Source organism: Heloderma suspectum, chromosome 6, assembly GCF_057233095.1.
Source record: "Heloderma suspectum isolate Gila_16-S chromosome 6, 16-S_ref, whole genome shotgun sequence".
NCBI classification, from domain to species: Eukaryota; Metazoa; Chordata; class Lepidosauria; order Squamata; family Helodermatidae; genus Heloderma; species Heloderma suspectum.
In genome coordinates this window covers 36,664,633-36,682,832 of record NC_139463.1, presented here as the reverse complement: position 1 = coordinate 36,682,832, position 18,200 = coordinate 36,664,633, and the positions used below count along the sequence as shown (strand labels likewise).

Below are 18,200 nucleotides of genomic sequence, written 5' to 3'. Positions count from 1 at the left end.
GTGTCAAATCTCAACCTTGCCATGTACTCATTAGAGTCATTGTGATGTAGTGGTCAGAGCATCCTTCCCCAACCTGGCGCTCTCTGGAAGTTTTGGCTTTTGTTTGCCTGCTTGCTTTTTTGCTCACTCCCTCTGGGCCAGAGAGAGAGGTGGGTGAACAAGCAGGTTGCAATACTGAACAGCAGGAGCAGGCAGAGGAGGCCCCCTGGTAAGGTATGGGCCCTCAGCTAGTGCCTGAACATGCCGACCCTTGATGTTGGCCCAGCCTGCTATTCACAATGGGAGGAAAGTTCCTTTTGGTGTCAGTGGAGGGAGAGGAGATTCCAACAGGGAACACAGTTGGGGCAAAGCATGGTGCCAATCTGCCCCAGGTCCTCCCCCATGCTATTTGTTCAAGAAAAAAACTACTCAAGAGCAAATTACATGATAAATATCACATCTCGTTTGGTCCTGACAGCAATCAAGGAAGTGGTCAAATCCAACTCTTCAAGTTTCAATCAAGACTTTATCAACAGACAAGGTTCCCAGAGAAAACCGCCATCATATCATGGACAGATGTGGAGAGATACCTTTCGATAATTATGACTGAATCTTAAACCCCTGAAGAACTTGTGCGGATAAATATAAGGATTTTAAGGGAGCAATCCTATGGGGATTGATGGTCACCTCTGACCCTGGGGCAACTGCCTATCCAGTGCAGGATGGGAGGAGTGTTGAGGAGGGGATCTCCTCCTTCCTCCCCCCACCCGGCTTTCATGGCTAGACAGCTGCTTTCGGCTGTCTAGCTGTGGGACCTCGGAGCGTGGGAAGTGGCAGCCGGACAACACATAAGATGTGGCATACTGGCATTTCTGGCTTCCCCGCCCCAGGATGCCCCCAGGAACACCCTGTTTTTGCCACTCCATGCTCCTCTTCGGTGCATGGAGCACGGGACTGTTCTGCACTGACCACAAGTCAGTGCAGGAGGGGGTGGTCGGTTCTCAGGGAACCAACCTCAGAGTGTGGGATCTGAGGTCAGTTCCCGGAAACTGACCTATCCTACGGCTGTCAAGCTGCTGACTAGTGGCCATAGGATTGCACCCTAATACACTGAAACTCCTGTGATCCCAGCTGACTGTAATTGAATTTCCTATGTAATGTTTGTGTTTTGTTAGAATATTTCTATGTGCTCACTGATTACATTGAAAATATATTATTAAAACTCAATAAAAAGAATTTAAAAAGAATCATCTTCCAAAAGAAGAAGAAGAGAGCCTTGCAGCACCTTAAAGACTAAACAGATGTATTGTGGCAAATGCTTTTCTCAACTTAGGGTGCCATCAGATTCAATGTTCTTCAAGAGATTGGTGGGTTTCCATATGCCTAGTCTAATATCTGCTATGAGCTTGTATCGAATGGCTGCATTGGTTTTGTACCATGGTAATCATGTTAGCCACCTTCAGCAAGCCAGTGGTAAGGTGGGATATAAATCAAATACATGCACAACAAAAAATTAAAAATACATAATAAAAGATTGCAAAGCCAGGTTGCCAGGGCTGGTGTCAGGGGTCAGCACTGTTGGGCAGCTGATGAGGCCCACACTCTAGTAAGGGGCCCACTGACAATTCCTGGAGCCTCTTGGCCCAACTACTTCTCCTCTTCCTTGCTGTTGCTGCCTCTTCACCCGCCCTCCCTAAGAGGAGGGGGCAAACGCAAAAGGGGTGGGCCCAAGAACACAAAAAATATCAACACAGTGTACTTTAAAGCTCTTCCTGCCAGTTAACTAAGCCTTAGGAGAGGCATCTCAGTGTTAGAGAAGAGGGAAAAACCATGCCAAAGCTTGGAAACCATGAAATTATTGGTGCGAGCCTGTGTAGTGTAGTGGCTAGGGTGTTGGACTGGGAGCCAGGAGATCTGGGTTCTAGTCCCCACTCACCCATGGAAGCTCACTGGGTGATTTTGGCCCCATCACAGACTCTCAGCCCAACCTACCTCACAGGGTTGTTGTGTGGATAAAATGGAAAGGAGGATTATGTATGCCACCTCAGGTCCCTTAGGAGGAAAAAAGGTGGGGTACAAATGTAATAAATAAATACAGACATACATAAATATGATTGGTAGAAGAGGGAAAGAGCCATCTGGGGAACCCCAGAAGGTTGGATTGGGACCCTATTTAGACCCTAAGCCTGAGTTTCCCTTCCTGTAATGACAAGATGCTGTACAAATGACAAGAACTAGTCATCAATAGACAGAGTGGTCAAGCAGGCGGTGGGAGGGGGACATTCAGGAGGCTTCCATGTCTCACTGAATGTTAGGCAGCTGGTATGTGGCAGCCCTTCTAACACCTGGGCTCATTGCTCTGCCTAGATCACATTCTCATCTTTCCAACATCCTAAATAACAATTCCCAAAAGTCACCTTCTGAGCCTGCAAGGTTCTCCTCACTTTCTGACAGATGATGAAAGCTCAGGCACACATATTGTCCCTTTCAACCCCTGACTGACGTTCTCTGCTGGGCAAATTAAAGCGCAATGGTTCATCTTGTTTTATGATACGTATGATGAACCATATGTTGCCAAAAATAAACTGTCAGAGCGTGGAGAGGAGGAAAAACAAAACAACAAGAGGGGATGAGATTTGCTTTAGGGAGGCTGCTATTAAAGCTATTCCAGGAGCAGCCAGAGAGTTCCCCTGAAAGAAAACATAGTGGTGAAAGAGAAGAAGAAGAAGATGAAGACAAAGAGGAGGAGGAGGAGGAGGAGGAGGAGGAGGAGGAGGAGGAGGAGGAGAAGAAGAAGAAGAAGAAGAAGAAGAAGAAGAAGAAGAAGAAGAAGAAGAAGAAGAAGAAGAAGTTGGATCCAGACTTAGTCATGCTCAGAGTAGATCCATTTAAATCAACAGTGGGTCTATTCTGAGCAAGACTAATTCTGGATCTGACCCAATAATAAGAATAGTAATAATAATAAATGTTCAGAGCACATCACACGTGACAACCCATAAGGTAGGCCATTGTTCTTATCCACATACTGCAAAAGGGAAGTTGAGGCTAAGAGGGGGAGGCTAAGAGAAAGCCTCCCCCTAAGAGGCTTTACCTTTAAAGAAAAGTAAAGGCCAGCTGTGTGGGAAGTAAAGAATTGAATCAAGACCATAGTGCTTCAGGAGAGACAACTGATTCTTACCTAGTGTGCTATTTTCCTGATGTAAATTGCCCTCTGCCAATGTTTAAATGTTTGAATTTTTTTTAAAAAATCAAATTTTTGATGAGGGATGTTCTTAAAAAAAAAAAAGACATGTTTTCTTTAGGAAATCATATGGAACAATCACAATACTATTACTAAAAATATGAAAGACTTCTTTGTAAATGCAGAAATCCATCAGCATCCATAACCAGAAACGTTAGGGTAATTTCAACTCTAGATGAACATGATCCATACATACATACACACACACACACACACATTATATATATATATATATATATATATATATATATATATATATATCTCACAACTGCTAGATAGATTGATGTAAGTGCTAAAACATATTGTTGTAATTGTTAAACAAAGATAGAATCTAATGAAAATACCATGTAAAAAAGGAACTTGGCACACTGAATTCTCAAGGAATATGTATGGAATACAGCTTATGGTTGATTTTAGAGATTGCAACAAGACATGTGAAAGGAATGTGTGCCTAGGTATACTAGCAACTCTGACATTCTGGAACCCGGTTCTAATGAACCCCTGCAGAAACTGAAATCTTAAAAATGGCGTCCCTGACAGCCAAACTGCACATGGTGTTAATCACGTAGTTGGCTCTTCAGTGCAAGCTTTTTCTTTCACAAAGTGCTAGCATAGAGGCCACAGCTTGGATCAGAACCCTGGCACAGTGGTAGAGGGGCTTTGCCCCTGCTTCTGCTCTGATCCAGCAGAAGCACTCTGATCCTGCACTTGCAATTTGCATTGGGAATAAAGCTCCCATTGGATCAAATGGGAGTTTTTCCCCCAATGCCAACCGCAGGTGTCAGGGCCCCAGTTCAGATCCACTCTACAGAGGGGGATAAAGGGTTAAAGCCCCCTACCACCACACTAGACTCCAGATCCCCCACACTGGTGATGTGTAAATAAAAAGAAAAGCTTGAACTGAAGGGCAAACTACATGATGTTATATGTAGTCTGGCCCTGGGATTTACAGACATACCTTACTTGAGGGTTCTTCTGGACTCCTAGTTGTCATTTGAGGCTTGAGGCCTCTGTGGCACCAAGTGCCTTATACCAGCTTCAGTTGGTGGCCCAGCTACACCCCTATCTGGACAGGGATAATGTGGCTTCAGTAGTCTTTGCTCTGATAACCTCCGAGTTAGATTACTGCAATGCGCTCTACATGAGGATGTTTTTGGAACTGCAAAAAATTCCATTTGTTTGGGGTTCAAATCATTATTGAAATTTGAGTTTGCTCAAATGCATTGGTTTCCAATTGATGACCTTATGTTGGGTCATCACTAGGGGTGTGCGAACCCACCCCCATCCAGGTTCTCCAGGCACCCACCCAGGCCCCGCCCCCACTTGCCAGTCCCCAGACCACACTTGAGCCCCTCCTGCATTCAGCAAGCAGCCTGCATTCACCCCAGTGGCTTCGTTGAGCTTTTTGAGAAACGGCGACCACAAGAATTTGCATTTTTCCAAATGTGCATATTTGCGTAAGTGCAAAATGCACATTTTTGCGAAAATTCGCATTTTTGCACATACACAAATATGCACATTCACAAAAATGTCCATTTTTGCCATCACCATTTTATTTTTCAAAAAATAGCTTGACGAGGCCACCAGGGTGAGTGTGGACCGCTCACCAAGTTCAGGCAGGAGGCAAGCAGGGGCAGGGGCTCAGTAAGTGGGGCTCAGGGGTGCGGGCAGGTTCCGCTGGATTCCCAGATGGAATTGGGTGCCCACTCCATCCCTAGTCAACACCATTAGTTTTCTTAGGACACAATCCTATGCATATTTAGACAGAAAAAAGTCTTGCAATCCCAGCATTCTGCAGCCAGCATGGAAAAGAGAGAGAGGGAGAAGGAGGAAAAGAGAGAGATATAGGAAAAGGAAAAGCAGGTCCCATGTTGCAGGTTGGAAGCTAACGATAGGTTCTGAGCTTGAAAAAACGGAAGACTTGACTTAATGCATTGTCCCATGCCTTTTTCTTTTCTTTTCTTTGCAGACATGCAGAGAAGAAGCCACGGAAGAGCAATATGATCCTGCTAAAGGCCCCCAGTATGTATCCAAAACTTGGGGGGGGGGATTAACATTTTACAAGCTCCCCCTTGTGCACCACGACACTTCTCCTTCACCATCAAAAATTCATACAGGGAATCGGCATCCTGCACCAAATGGGTCCCCGAGGTGTCATAGACCTTGTCGGAAAGAGAGGCTATAAATATCGAATTATACACCTCCTGGGAAGAAAGGATCAGAGACTCAGCTTCAAACCCACAGCACAGCCCCCGGGGAGCATCGCTTCAGACTGAGGTCCAGTACGGCAAGGAAATGGGTCAAGTGTGTCAATTTCTAGACCACTGACCTCTGACCCTTGTAATGATGGCGGGGCTCCACCTTCATGACACTCGGGCTGCCCTGCCAGGCACAAATTTCCCAAATCCCTTAGAAGGAAAAGAGAGACAGAGAAACCTGGCCAAACTGTGACCCTGCTGTCAGAGTTTGTTGAGAACGATTTTTGGGTCGCTAGCACCTCAGATTATTACTACGCTATGTACCTGGGGTGTTTAATCACAAAAGTGCCTTTTCCCAGAACTCCTGTAGCCAGCCCTTTACTATATCCTAATTATAATTTCATTTTAGAAATAAGGCATTCAACTAGATAGTTAACAATATCCTAGCTGAGAAATATAAAACTGTTGCAACTTTTTTCTTTTTTCTACAGACTTGCTTTCACTCCATTTATTTAAGCAAGCTGCCAAGTGGTTAGAAAGCTATTTTAGTAATAAAATGCAGCCAGTTAAGCTGCCCCAGCAAAAACTTCCTTCTGAGTGTTGGGGAAGCGGCAGAAGCTCCTGGCAATGGATGGGTACCTTAAACAAGTATTTGTGTGTTTTTAAACAATTCTAGAGACACCAACACAGTTGGTCATTTGGTGCTGTGAATTCTGAATCCACAAGATCTTTGTGGTGAGAATTCCAGGGTGTTGTAGCTGCATTCCCTTTTTTCAAGATTGGTGCGTGCACTTGAAATGAACTCTGAAATCTGGCCTTCCACAGACGATGACGCTATTGATTTATATGACGGTTAAAACTGAGATGAAGCAGAGGCAAGTCAAGAGGCCCTTATTAGTAAGGGGCTCTTTGCCTCGCTTCTGTCTCATGTAAACAAGCCAGAGACTGAAGTGGGCTAAGGGGGGAGCAAGGTATTTCAGGTTGTTCTATAAATACGCCATTACTGCTTGTAAGTTCAGGGTATTTGAGTATTTCTTCTCCTGGTTTTATTAAAAGAAGAACAGCGCAGTAGAAACAACAATTACAGCTTTGTAAGGTGTTCTGTATCATTTTCAGTGTATGGTTTGAAGGATCCGGGGCACACAAACCCAGCATTCTCCTCCCTCATTCCTTTTCTGCACTGATTCTGTCCCCCATTTCTTGCTTAGCACTAACTGTAGTTTGAAATGACATCTTCCCCCTCCTGCTCATTACTTTAAATTAGCAAAGCAGGAAGCAAAGAATGTGCTGAGAACAGGGAAGTGGAGACCGTGCTTCATATGACTGAGAACAAACAAGCCAATTCTTTAGGGATAAATTCTATCCCCCCCCCAAAAAAAAACCCTTTAATATAGCAATGTAGAACCACAGGCCCAGGGGCTAAATCCAGCCATTCTGTAGGACCAATATGTGTGTGTGTGTGGGGGGGGGCTTTTCTCATATTGAATGCAGGGCTGGCAAGGAGTGTGGCCAGTGGGGGGTGTTGGTGGTGGAGGGACTAACAGATGCAAAGTTGCTCCTTCCCTCAAAGGGCTTCTTCACACAGAGTTTTTATCCTGCTATTGAGATTGCTCACTCATGGAGGTTTGCAGGTCCTTGTCATGATATCATCACCCTCCAGGGCACATCCAGAGGTATTTCGTGGTTATTCCATGTTAAACAGATCCAGAAATAATGAAGTATTAAAATACATTGGATTGTTGCACAATTAAAGCAGCCACTGGATGGCGCTGTTTCATTGATCTCTATGAAACCTTGAAAATTAAAAACTTCCCCTCTCAGCAACCACCTGGTCACTGTCTGAGAGCCTGCCATAAATGTGGAAAGGCTCCACAATGGGAGGACTGCGGGGGTTTTCTTTAATGTAAAGGCAGCCAAGTGTGAGGGGTGTTCATCCAAACACCCATCATCATTTTTGTCATGGAGGATGGGGCACAGAAAGATGAAGAAGAACAGCCAAAGAGAACAGGACAACCTGGACATTTTATAGCCCTTCCAGGTCAGGGGAAGCCAATGAAATGTCATGAGTGGAGTCAACGTGAAGCATGGGAGAATATTCTCCTTCTGGGCACTCTTTGATTGGCAGCCTCGAGTGTAACTCCTCACAAAGGGGAGCCACTGTTTTATTGCCATGGTGTTATAAAGTTTTTAGGTATTTCTTATTTTATCTTGCCTTGTATTTTTTGAATGTGAATCGCTTAGGGATATTATTATATTAAGCAGTACAAAGGTATTGCGGATAATTTAAATAAATACATAAATAAAGCAAGCAAGCACATGTATGATACTTCTGGGGGCTAATCCCTGTTGCTCCCAACACACAATAACTTTGGTGTAAAATGATGGGTGCACCCCTGGGCTTATGCTGGGTGTGGATCTCAGCCCTCCAAACCCCTCTAAATTTGGCACCCCTGTTTTGCAAAATCCATTTGGGAAAATCGATTTTGCAATGGTTCTTCTCCAAGAAGGTCAGGTCACCATGCATGGTCTCTTCTCCCTATTTTATCCTCACAAAAATCCTGAGTGACGGTGACCTCATCTAAGGTCATCCAGTGAGCTTCATAGCTGAGTAGGGGATTTGAATCCAGGTCCTCTCCCAAGCCACCCTAGTCCAATATTCTATCTGCCACACTCCAAAAGTAACAGAATAAGCTGAAGAAACTGCAGACGGAATTATTAGGTGCATGGGATGGAATGACCATATTTTGCAGGCTAAAGCCTGGCTAAGGCATCAAGTAAAAAAAAAGAAAAGAAAGCCCTCTTAGGTGTAATTGTCTTGGGATCTTTAATGTTACTAAATGGGTTTTGCATCTTTTCCCCCACTTTCAAAGCAAAGGATTGAAGAGGTTCTCCATGTAACTGGTAAAAAATCCCAGTGTGACTTGTCCTACTTTCATATCCCCACCCTTGGTCTCAGACACCTGGGTGTGAATTGACATTGTTCACACATGAAAAAAAATGTATTCCTCTGGTGCGTCTCTGTGTTCCCTGATCTCTAAATTTATTGAGGGTGGGACTGGAAATTGGTCACATAGGTCTGTGCACATGGCAGCAACAAATTTTCATGCCATTTTCAAGCACCACAAAGAAAAAGTGTGGGAAAACCTGGGTGGCTCCCTAGTAGACTGATAGGCCATTAAAACTGCCATCATGGTCTGTAGAAAGGATCCTTCAGAGGATTAATGCATTGCACTGGAAACTACAATGTCAGGGTTCAGTTTGCACTCCCAGCCCAGGGTCGTAAAGGACTAAAGCACTGCTGAGTTCCCTCAGAATTAACTGTGAAGGCAATGCCGTTTCCCTTTCCCCCACTTCTCATAGTGCATTTAAGATCATATTTATGGCGCTATCCCATCCATCAACGAATCTCTTGTTTAGTAATCCCTGCCTTTCCACAAACTCTAACAGATCCATTTTACAGATCTGTTGTAATAATTACTGAGACTATATGAGGCTTGTTGAGCACTTGAAATGTGCTATATAAATATTAATTATTACTCATCTGTTTTATTACATATAGGTCTCACTTTTCTTCTTTGAGACTCAGGGCACGTACAAAAGATTCCCAGGTGATTGCTCATCCAGCCACTAAGCAGAAACAGACTTGCTTAGCTTCAGCAAGGTTGCTGCATTATGTACCTTTAAGACCATACCTAGGAATGATTTAGTACTGACACCAAAATATTTTTATTTGTATTTATTTCTTTGGTTTATAGCTAGTCCTTCAGCAGGCTGTCCTGTAGAAACTGGAGCAGAGTTGTTTTCTGTTACTCCATAGGGCAAGATTAGAACTAATGAGAGGAAACTGCAAGGAAGCAGATTTTGGCTAAATGTTAGGAGAAACTCCCTAATGGTAAGAGCTCTTCGACAATGAAATAGACTGCCTTGGGGAATGCTTGGCTTTCCTATGATGGAAGCATTTAAGACTTAGGCAGAAGCTGCATGGCCATCTGACAGGGATGCCGAGTTGCAAGATTCCTGCAGTGAGCAGGGGGTTGGTCTAAATGACCTCAAAGGACCCTTCCTATTCCAAAACTCTATGATTCTAGGTTCCCGGGCAGCATACAAAGAAGTTGAGATGGCAATAAAACAAATTAAAACAAAACCACAACACATTAAAGCAAGACCATTAAAACATCACAATATAAAAGAAGTCAGTGGAATTAAAACAGAACACCAAACACCATAACAGCAGTGCACAGAGTATTAAAAAGCCTCTTCAGATACAGAATGCCTTCAAATAGAGGACTGTCCCCTATAAAGTAGGCAGTCCTAATCCGGATGCACATACTCTAGAGTAAAAATGGGGAGAGAGAGAAATATGGCTGCTAAATATAGCTTTAAAGTAAAGTCTGTTTTGCCCCTCAGAGAGGGCAGGTGAACTGGGAGCAACGGAAAGGTGCAGCGAAGCTAGGAAACTCCAGGAGTCAGCAGTGGGCTCCCCAGAAGGATGTGGGCCTCAGCAGGTTCCAGACAACTCCAATCCTTGGCACCAGCCCTGATGAGAAATTATTCTAATCTTGCCATTACAAATGGGTGAACATTTCCATTATGTGTCTCACCACACATACTGAGAAAGCCAGAAGAAGAAGACAAATCTCTCTCTCTCTCTCTCTCTCTCTCTCTCTGTTTTTTCCCAAAACAAAGACAATTCAGTTCTCACAAATAAAGAAAAACAGAGGCGTCAAGACACCAGCAGTGAAAGTGGCATATTCCAAACAGATGAATGATCCCTGGGAACACGAACTCCAGTCAGCTGTGTTTGATCAAGGTTAGCAAACATGGTTTACAAAACAGAACTAAAACAGCATCAGGCTCCAGGAGAAACTGCTCCTTCATTCACTCCCCCATGGCGGGTTCGATGCTACAAGATGACTTGGAAGAGCCAAGAGCGCTTCATATAAACACACGTGTTTGCTTGGCTCTTTCCATGGGTAATGGAAAAATGCCACTCAAATTAGCGCTTCCTGCTGGAAAAAAAAAAAAATGATGCCAAATCTGGGATCGTACACAGAGTAGAAGAAAAATGACACTAGGATTAACTAAACAGAAAGAGCTGGGCCTGAACCAAAGGCCTACATCCAAATGCCCCAGAAACATTTCTGCATTGGTTCAAAACCCCATGCCTCAAAGCTATCCCAACTTGGAAAGAAACCAGCTCTGGTGAGCACATTTCCGCCAGCGAGATGGCAATGTAATACTCTGCAAGCTTGGGAGGCTAAATGTTATTGTGGCAAGATGGGCCTGTGGGCCTGACATGGAATAGAGCAGAAGTGGGAAGTGTGGGAAATGGCCAACAGTAGCAGGGAAGACATGTCTACACCATAAATAACATTCAGATCTGACTCCTTCTAACATAGGACTCTTGGGAATGGTCAATTTCTGAAGAGTATGAGAAGCTAGATCACACATGCTCATAACAGGGTGGCCACTTAGGCCATGCCTCAAAAGAAGAGCCAGTGTGGTGAGAGTGCTGGACTGGGAGCTGGGAGATCCGGGTTCTAGTCCCCACTTAGCCATGGAAGCCCACTGGGTGACTTTGGGCCCCTCACAGACCCTCAGCCCAACCTACTTCGCAGGGTTGTTGTTGTGAGAATAAAATGGAGAGGAGGAGGAGAATGTAAGCTGCCTTGGGTTCTTTGCAAGAGGAAAAATGGCCGGGTATAAATGCAATACATAAATTAAATAAATAAGAAGAAATTCACCTCCCAAACAGATGACAACAATTTGCGTAACATTTACATATGCAGATAGATGTGTATAGGGGCAAATTTAGAAATAACCATTGTTTAAATAGAAATGCAAGACATCTCACCGTAGCAGACAAGACTGACTATGTGACCTGTGTGCCCGTTCAGTGTGCCGTCCAGGTGATAATTGTTGAGCAACTTCAAGGCCCCCCGCTCGCCCCGCTTCTGTTTTTCAACTTTAACCCGTACTATTTCATGGACGGCCCATGAAATAGAGAAGCCCTTTAAATAGGGGGTTGCCAGCTCTCCAAAATAGAGGAGTGTCCCCTCAAACACACAGGAGGAGCTGGCTGAGGCACTGGCTGAAGAGTTGACTCAGGCTCTTAGGGTAGCCAGGTGTCTGACATTGCAGAGGACAGAGTCTTCTACTTCAACGTGTCCTCTGTTTGATGGGCTGACCAGTCCAAGTCTAGTTTAAAGTCAAAGAACCATGTGAAGGGAGAACTTGAAGTTGCCCATCAAGAATGAGCACCTGGACAGCCAACTGATCAGGCTTCCTCACAATGGTGAAATTGCTGTATTCCTATTTAAATTATAGGTATTATTTCTATATTCTTTCCTGAGACATGGGGGACTAGCGAAGGAGTATACAATTAGCCTTTCTATGAAGGTAAGTCTTCCAATCACCCTGGTTCTGAGATTTAATTACATCAAGTTGATGAAATCCAGGAAAAGGAACCACCTCTGACTAACCACCAGAGCAAGTCCTCGTAGGATATACTGAGACATGTGATTTGAGTTTTTGGAGCAGAAGAATAAGGGGGAAGGCAGAATTGGATAATGGCTAACACCAGTTCTCAAGTTAATGGTCAGGTACTAGATCAGCATTTAAGATTACTGTGCTGAAATCTAGCTGGAGATATCAAATGTCCGATATCCAAGGCTGATCAGAGATATAGCATTTGTTTCGATGCTAGCGGATTTGAGAGTGAAACCCTTAGAAAGATGAGCGATAAGCACGAGGTTATATAAGCTCTGTACAAATATTTTCACTTTGGCTGCAGACTTCCAATCTGATGGCTGGTCCCGTACTTTACAAAATGGTATTTTTGTCAATCATTGGCATCACTCATGATCTCTTAGAGCTGGCTCACACAGCTACATTCCTACGCACAGTCTTGTATATGGTGGGCCCACAAGTTTGCAAAGAAAGGTCTATCAACAGCCATTTGGCACCGTGATACCTAACTAGAACCCCAGGTGCAAAGTCAGTTGTATGCCACTTAATATCCATTGCTGGGGAGCAGCTGAGGGAGAGGATACCTGTAGGGTTGTCCATTGTGGGGGAATTCAGCCCTTTTGGGGGCCACCAGATCCCCGCAATGGACCTGGCTCTGCTTGCATTTGCAAGCCAAGCCGTGCGACAGTTCCTAGAACCTGGGAGCTTTGCGGGAGGGGGGACACAAAATTGTGGGCTGATTTGTGCAAAATGGAAACCATAAATAGCACCGTTTGCACAAATAGGAACCATCGATAGACCTATCCTCCATGATTTTGTCTAATCCCTTAAATTAAGCTAACTACTACAGTGGCCATTGCCCCATTTGATTGTGGTGAGTTCCATATGCTTCTTCTGCCATATGTGGAGAAGAATTTTCTGTGGTCTGTCTTGAACTTTCCACCCCTCCATTTCACTGGGTGACCCCAATTTCTAGTATTCTGGGAGGGGGAGGGGGAAGATATTTCCCCCTGCTTTCCTTTATCTGCTTGGAAGATATCCAAGAGCAGGTTTTCAACCTTGCTCAGAATCAACCCCATCCTCTGTTTCTCACCTTCGCCCTCTACTGCAGGGGTAGGTAACCTGGCACGTTCCAGATGCTTTGGATTACAATTCCCATAATCTTCTACCATTGACCATGCTGGCTGGGGCTGATGGGAGTTGTAGTCAAAGGTATCCCAAGGGCGCCAGGTTGCCTGCCCCTGCTGTAGTGAAGCTACACTAAACTAGGGATATATGGATTTTGTAAAATCCATTCCATCTGCGTTTTGCGGATTGTCAGGGACCTTTAGTTCCATCGTCCGTGCATTGGTGGAACTGGATTTTTCCCAATTATCTGAATTTGTGCAACTTCGTACTTGCAAAAATGTGCAAATCCCCCCCAAAAAATGTGCAACACCTGCCCCCAATGCACATTTTCATATTTTAGTCTATGGGGGAAATGCACATTTTTGGCCAGTGTTTTCTTTTTAAAAATTACATATTTTTCTATGACAAAATTTGCATAAAATTACACAAGTTCGCAGAATCCATGTGACTTGGGAAAAGCCGGTCTGCTGTGGAATCCATGGATCGTATTCATAGAAATCTGAACTCATTTGATTCCATTGCAGATTTCTTTGACATCCCTATGCTTGGTTACATCGATAGGTACTCGCACATATTTTCCCCATTGCTCTTGCCTTGGACTTTCCTTCTTTCCTCTCCTCTCTTCTCCTCCATCTCTCGTACTTCCCCCCCCCCCCGGCATCAAAACTTAAATTGTAACCTCCTTGGGGCAGGATTGTGTCTTTTTGCTTATGTTACTATGTAACGTTGATGGACCATGAACGCTGAAAGGCCCATCAAAGCCTAATCTACCCTGAAAGGTTCTTGGAAGCATAAAATGGGGTAGTAGAGAAAAACATGCATGCCAGCTTAACCTCCTTGGAGAAGGGGAGGGATAAATTACATATGGTAGCAAATACATGAAATTTGAAATCCTAGCCCTGCTGTATTAATGTTTATTTATTGATATTTTTATCACACCTGTTCTCCAAGGAGTTCAAAACAACATACATGCTTCCACCCCAACCAATACCACCCCACATTTTATCCTCTCCACAAACCTGTGAAGTAGGCCAGGCTGAGAGATGGTGACGGGCCCAAGGTCACCCAGGAAATTTTGTGGCTGACTGGGGATTCGAATCTGGGCCTTTCCCTAGTTCTAGTCTAAGACTCTAATCCAGCCTTCCCCCAACATGGTGCCCTTTGGGGGTGTTGGACTACAACTCCCATTAACCCCAGCCAGCAGGACCCAGGGGAAGGCTGCTCTAACCACTACACCACACTGTAGTCAGGGAGGTGGCTGCCAGCTCTCTGAATGTACAGCCCAGCTCTCATGAACTTTCCGTCATACAGTTGTGCACCCCTGCACACAATCACATAGTTGAGCCTGTAATTAAACAACAGAAATAAAACTGAAAACGTTATGTAATCAAGAACTCCTGCAATAACTGCCCCATTTTCCCGAGGTTTGTTCATACAGCTTCCCGAGTTGTCTTTCAGTGCCGTTAAATATCATTTTATGGCTCCCTTGTTGTGAAATGCCCAAGTACTACCAGGTCCTGGAGATTTACAGCCAGTTTTAAACTCAGGTAATGATGTTTAATTTGTTATTGGCTGCGTAAAGGTTAACAAAGAAATAACTCAAACGATTAGTTCAGGGATAACATGTTACAATGGGGCAATTAAGGGCTGCACTTGGTGCTGCAAAGAGAGATTGATCTCTTATTACAAGAGGAGCATGGAAGAATTCCTACTTCACAACGGAATTTGAGTTCGAGCACAGCACTCAAGGCTGCCTCTTCATTTAGAAATAGAAGCCCAAAGTTCACATTACATTAAACAAGCTAAAAAGCATGCTTAAGCTAATCACCTGTATTTTGAAGAAAAAGCAGATGCAGGGTTAGGCTGGCCATGTGTCCTATTTTACAAAAGACAGTCCTCTGTTTGAAGGGCTGTCCAAGAACAGTCCTCTATTTTTGAATGCATCGTTGATCTGAAGGGCTGTCCAGTCCAAGCCCAGTTTAAAGATAAAAGACCCCCCCCCCCAAAAAAAAGGGATAATAATGAGAAGACAGGATAGCCTGGAGAAGATGCTGATGCTAGGGAAAGTGGAAGGCAAAAGGAAGAGGGGCTGACCAAGGGCAAGGTGGATGGATGATATTCTGGAGGTGACGGACTCGACCTTGAGGGAGCTGGGGATGGCGACGGCTGACAGGAAGCTCTGGCGTGGGCTGGTCCATGAAGTCACGAAGAGTCGGAAGCGATTGAGTGAATAAACAACAACAAATTCCCCACAGTAACCTATGGCTGCGAGAGCTGGACCATAAGGAAGGCTGAGCGAAGGAAGATAGATGCTTTGGAACTGTGGCGCTGGAAGAAAATTCTGAGAGTGCCTTGGACTGCAAGAAGATCAAACCAGTCCACACCAGGAAATAAAGCCAGACTGCTCACTTGAGGGAATGATATTAAAGGCAAAACTGAAGTACTTTGGCCACATAATGAGAAGACAGGATAGCCTGGAGAAGATGCTGATGCTAGGGAAAGTGGAAGGCAAAAGGAAGAGGGGCCGACCAAGGGCATGACGGATGGATGATATTCTGGAGGTGACGGACTCGACCTTGGGGGAGCTGGGGGTGGAGATGGCCAACAGGAAGCTCTGGCGTGGGCTGGTCCATGAAGTCACAAAGAGTCGGAAGTGACTGACTGAATAAACAACAACAACAAGGGATAGCAGCAGGGGCCTCAAAGTTCCCCATTAATATTTAGTGGCTGGACAGCAGACTGAGCAAAGCACACTCACCTGGTCACAGTCTTCCCTACGATACGATGGTGAGATCTGTACTGTATTTCTATTGAAATTACAGTAAGGATTTCTATATTTTCATCTGTGCATATAAATTAGCACATGCAAACGTTATGCCAATGTGTGTCCCCTTTTGTTATGATGCAACTCTTCTTTTGTGGTGATGCTGAAGTGGCCACCTTGCACAGAGTGCCAATCTGGACCATGCTCCTGAACCCAATCAGGGCCCCACACAAGTTTGCTGCTGAAAATAAGAACATAAGAGCCCTGCTGGGTCAGACCAAGGGTCCATCTAGGCCAGCATTCTGTCCACACAGTGGCCAACCAGCTGCCCGCGGGGAACCCAAAACCAGGACATGACTGCAACAGAACCCTCCTGCCCATGTTCCCCAGCAATTTGTGTCCATAGGCATACTGCCTCTGAAACTAGAGGTAGCATTTAGCCATCGTGACTAGTAGCCATGGATAGCCTTCTCCTCCAGGAATTTGTCTAACCCCCTTTTAAAGCCATCCAAACTGGTGGCCATCACTACATCCTGTAGTAATGAATTCCATAGTTTAACTATACACTGTGTGAGGAAGTCCTTCCTTTGATCTGTCCTGAATCTTGCACCAATCAGCTTCATGGGATGACCCCACTGGGTTCTAGTATTATGTGAGAGGGAGGAAAATAGACCACTAAACCACCTCTGTTGCTATTTGCCCCGATTCTTTACTTCAGACACTGGTGTAGTGTAGCCAGGGCTTGCAGGGATGCCACTCCAGCTCTTTTTGATTAGCAGGGACGCTGATGTACTCTGCCATCCTCCTCCCTCAAAATTCCCTGCTCCTTCTGAGCTCAGCTTCAGTTCTCACACTAGCTGGGTGGAAAGGAATTTTCCCAGCAACAAGATATTTTACCCTGTTGTAATGCAAAATATTTGGAGGTGGCTTGGTCTTGACCAACCAGCTAAGATCCATAGCTTTACAGAAGCTGGTGGAGATGAAAATTGCTAGAACATCTTTGTTGATATGGATCAACACAGGTGCCTGAACCTTTGGGGGCCTGGCTTTGGTAACTGTCATGATGACCACCTCAACTTCAAAATCTACCACCACACCACTGAATGCAAACAGCACCTTTGGGGGCAAAGAAGAGTCAAGAGCACGATCCAATTCATCAGGGGTCCAGGGCTGCCTTTTCTTCAGAATTAAAGTGACTTTATGTAACAGGTAGTTTGGCCCACACTTTGACTTCCGATGCTAGGATGGAGGTGGTTCAATGATGGAGTTTGTAAAATGAACATCATCAGTTAACCTCTGCCTGTCTGGACCCTTAACAGTAGCCTGGTCAAACTTCAGATATGCAATAACGTGCTTTTGAGTTTCTCTTTTCCTCTTGGTGTTGGTGTCTTGGTATCCGTGTGTGTATACGCGAATGGCAAACGGAATGTTTAAACTAGAGCTGTGTGCAAATGGCCTCCTGAAATTCTCCACCTTACTTGTGGGCAGAGAAATTTAGGAGACAATTTCACCGAATTGCTCCCCAAGGAGGAGAAATTCACAACAGTTTCTGTCAGGTAGGGCACCCCATTGGCAGGGCTGATAGCACAGCTTCTTTCTTTTTTCCTAAGGGTTTGGAGGCTTTTCGTGCTGCAACAGCATCAACTCTCTTGACAGGCCAGCCCCAGTTTGCATCCACCGCAAAGCTGGTGGGGGCAAGTGTTGTGTCCAGCTCCAGGGATGAGGTGGAGTTAGTGCTCTGCCAAAATCTCTCCTCCAGTTTTCTGAATTTTTCTCCCCCCATGAAAGAGGCGTCCATTGTTCTGCCTCATTCAGAATGTTTTATACTTTATTTTTGTGGTGTTTTTGAGCTTCCCTAATCACAGCTAGCCTCCCAGGCTGCCTGCACTTCCTGATATGAAAAAGGCCCATGAGATGAATGACCTCATGGTGCCTAAAACTGGGCTTTACTTGAAGTGTGGGAAGCTGAGGAGGCCACAGGCTGCCAGAGAAATGATTGTACAATGAAAAACAGGACACTTGCGATCACAGCCACCTCCTAAGTAAGGTAAGCCCAAGAACCCCAAACCCAACCCATGAGAATTTCTCCAAAATTTCTTCACCATTGGATTTCTTTTTGGAAGCAATTTCTATTCTGTCAAATTAAATGAGAACGGTTGAAAAAAAATGTGGGAGAAATTTTCGGCACAGCACTAGTTTAAACACGCGTGTTTGTTTTAAACTGATTGAGGGATGTGCAAAAAAAGGTGGATTTACAATCACATTTCAACCTTTCCACAATTTTTGGAGAAATTCCCCATCCGCCATGTTGTAACTGCCTGCGATGGAGCCATTAAAGATGAGACATTTGTCAGAAAAAAAGAGGTGGCAACCCTAATTCAGCACCAAAAACGTGATTCAATACACAGGGATTCAAAGCCAG

The 18,200-nt window shown here is 44.7% G+C and overlaps 1 protein-coding gene across 2 annotated transcripts in view; it reads right to left on the bottom strand.

Moving 5' to 3' along the window:
* Window positions 1–18,200, bottom strand: part of EBF2 (EBF transcription factor 2) — a 387,225-nt gene that overhangs the window by 266,562 nt on the left and 102,463 nt on the right. The gene's annotated exons all lie outside the window — the stretch shown is intronic.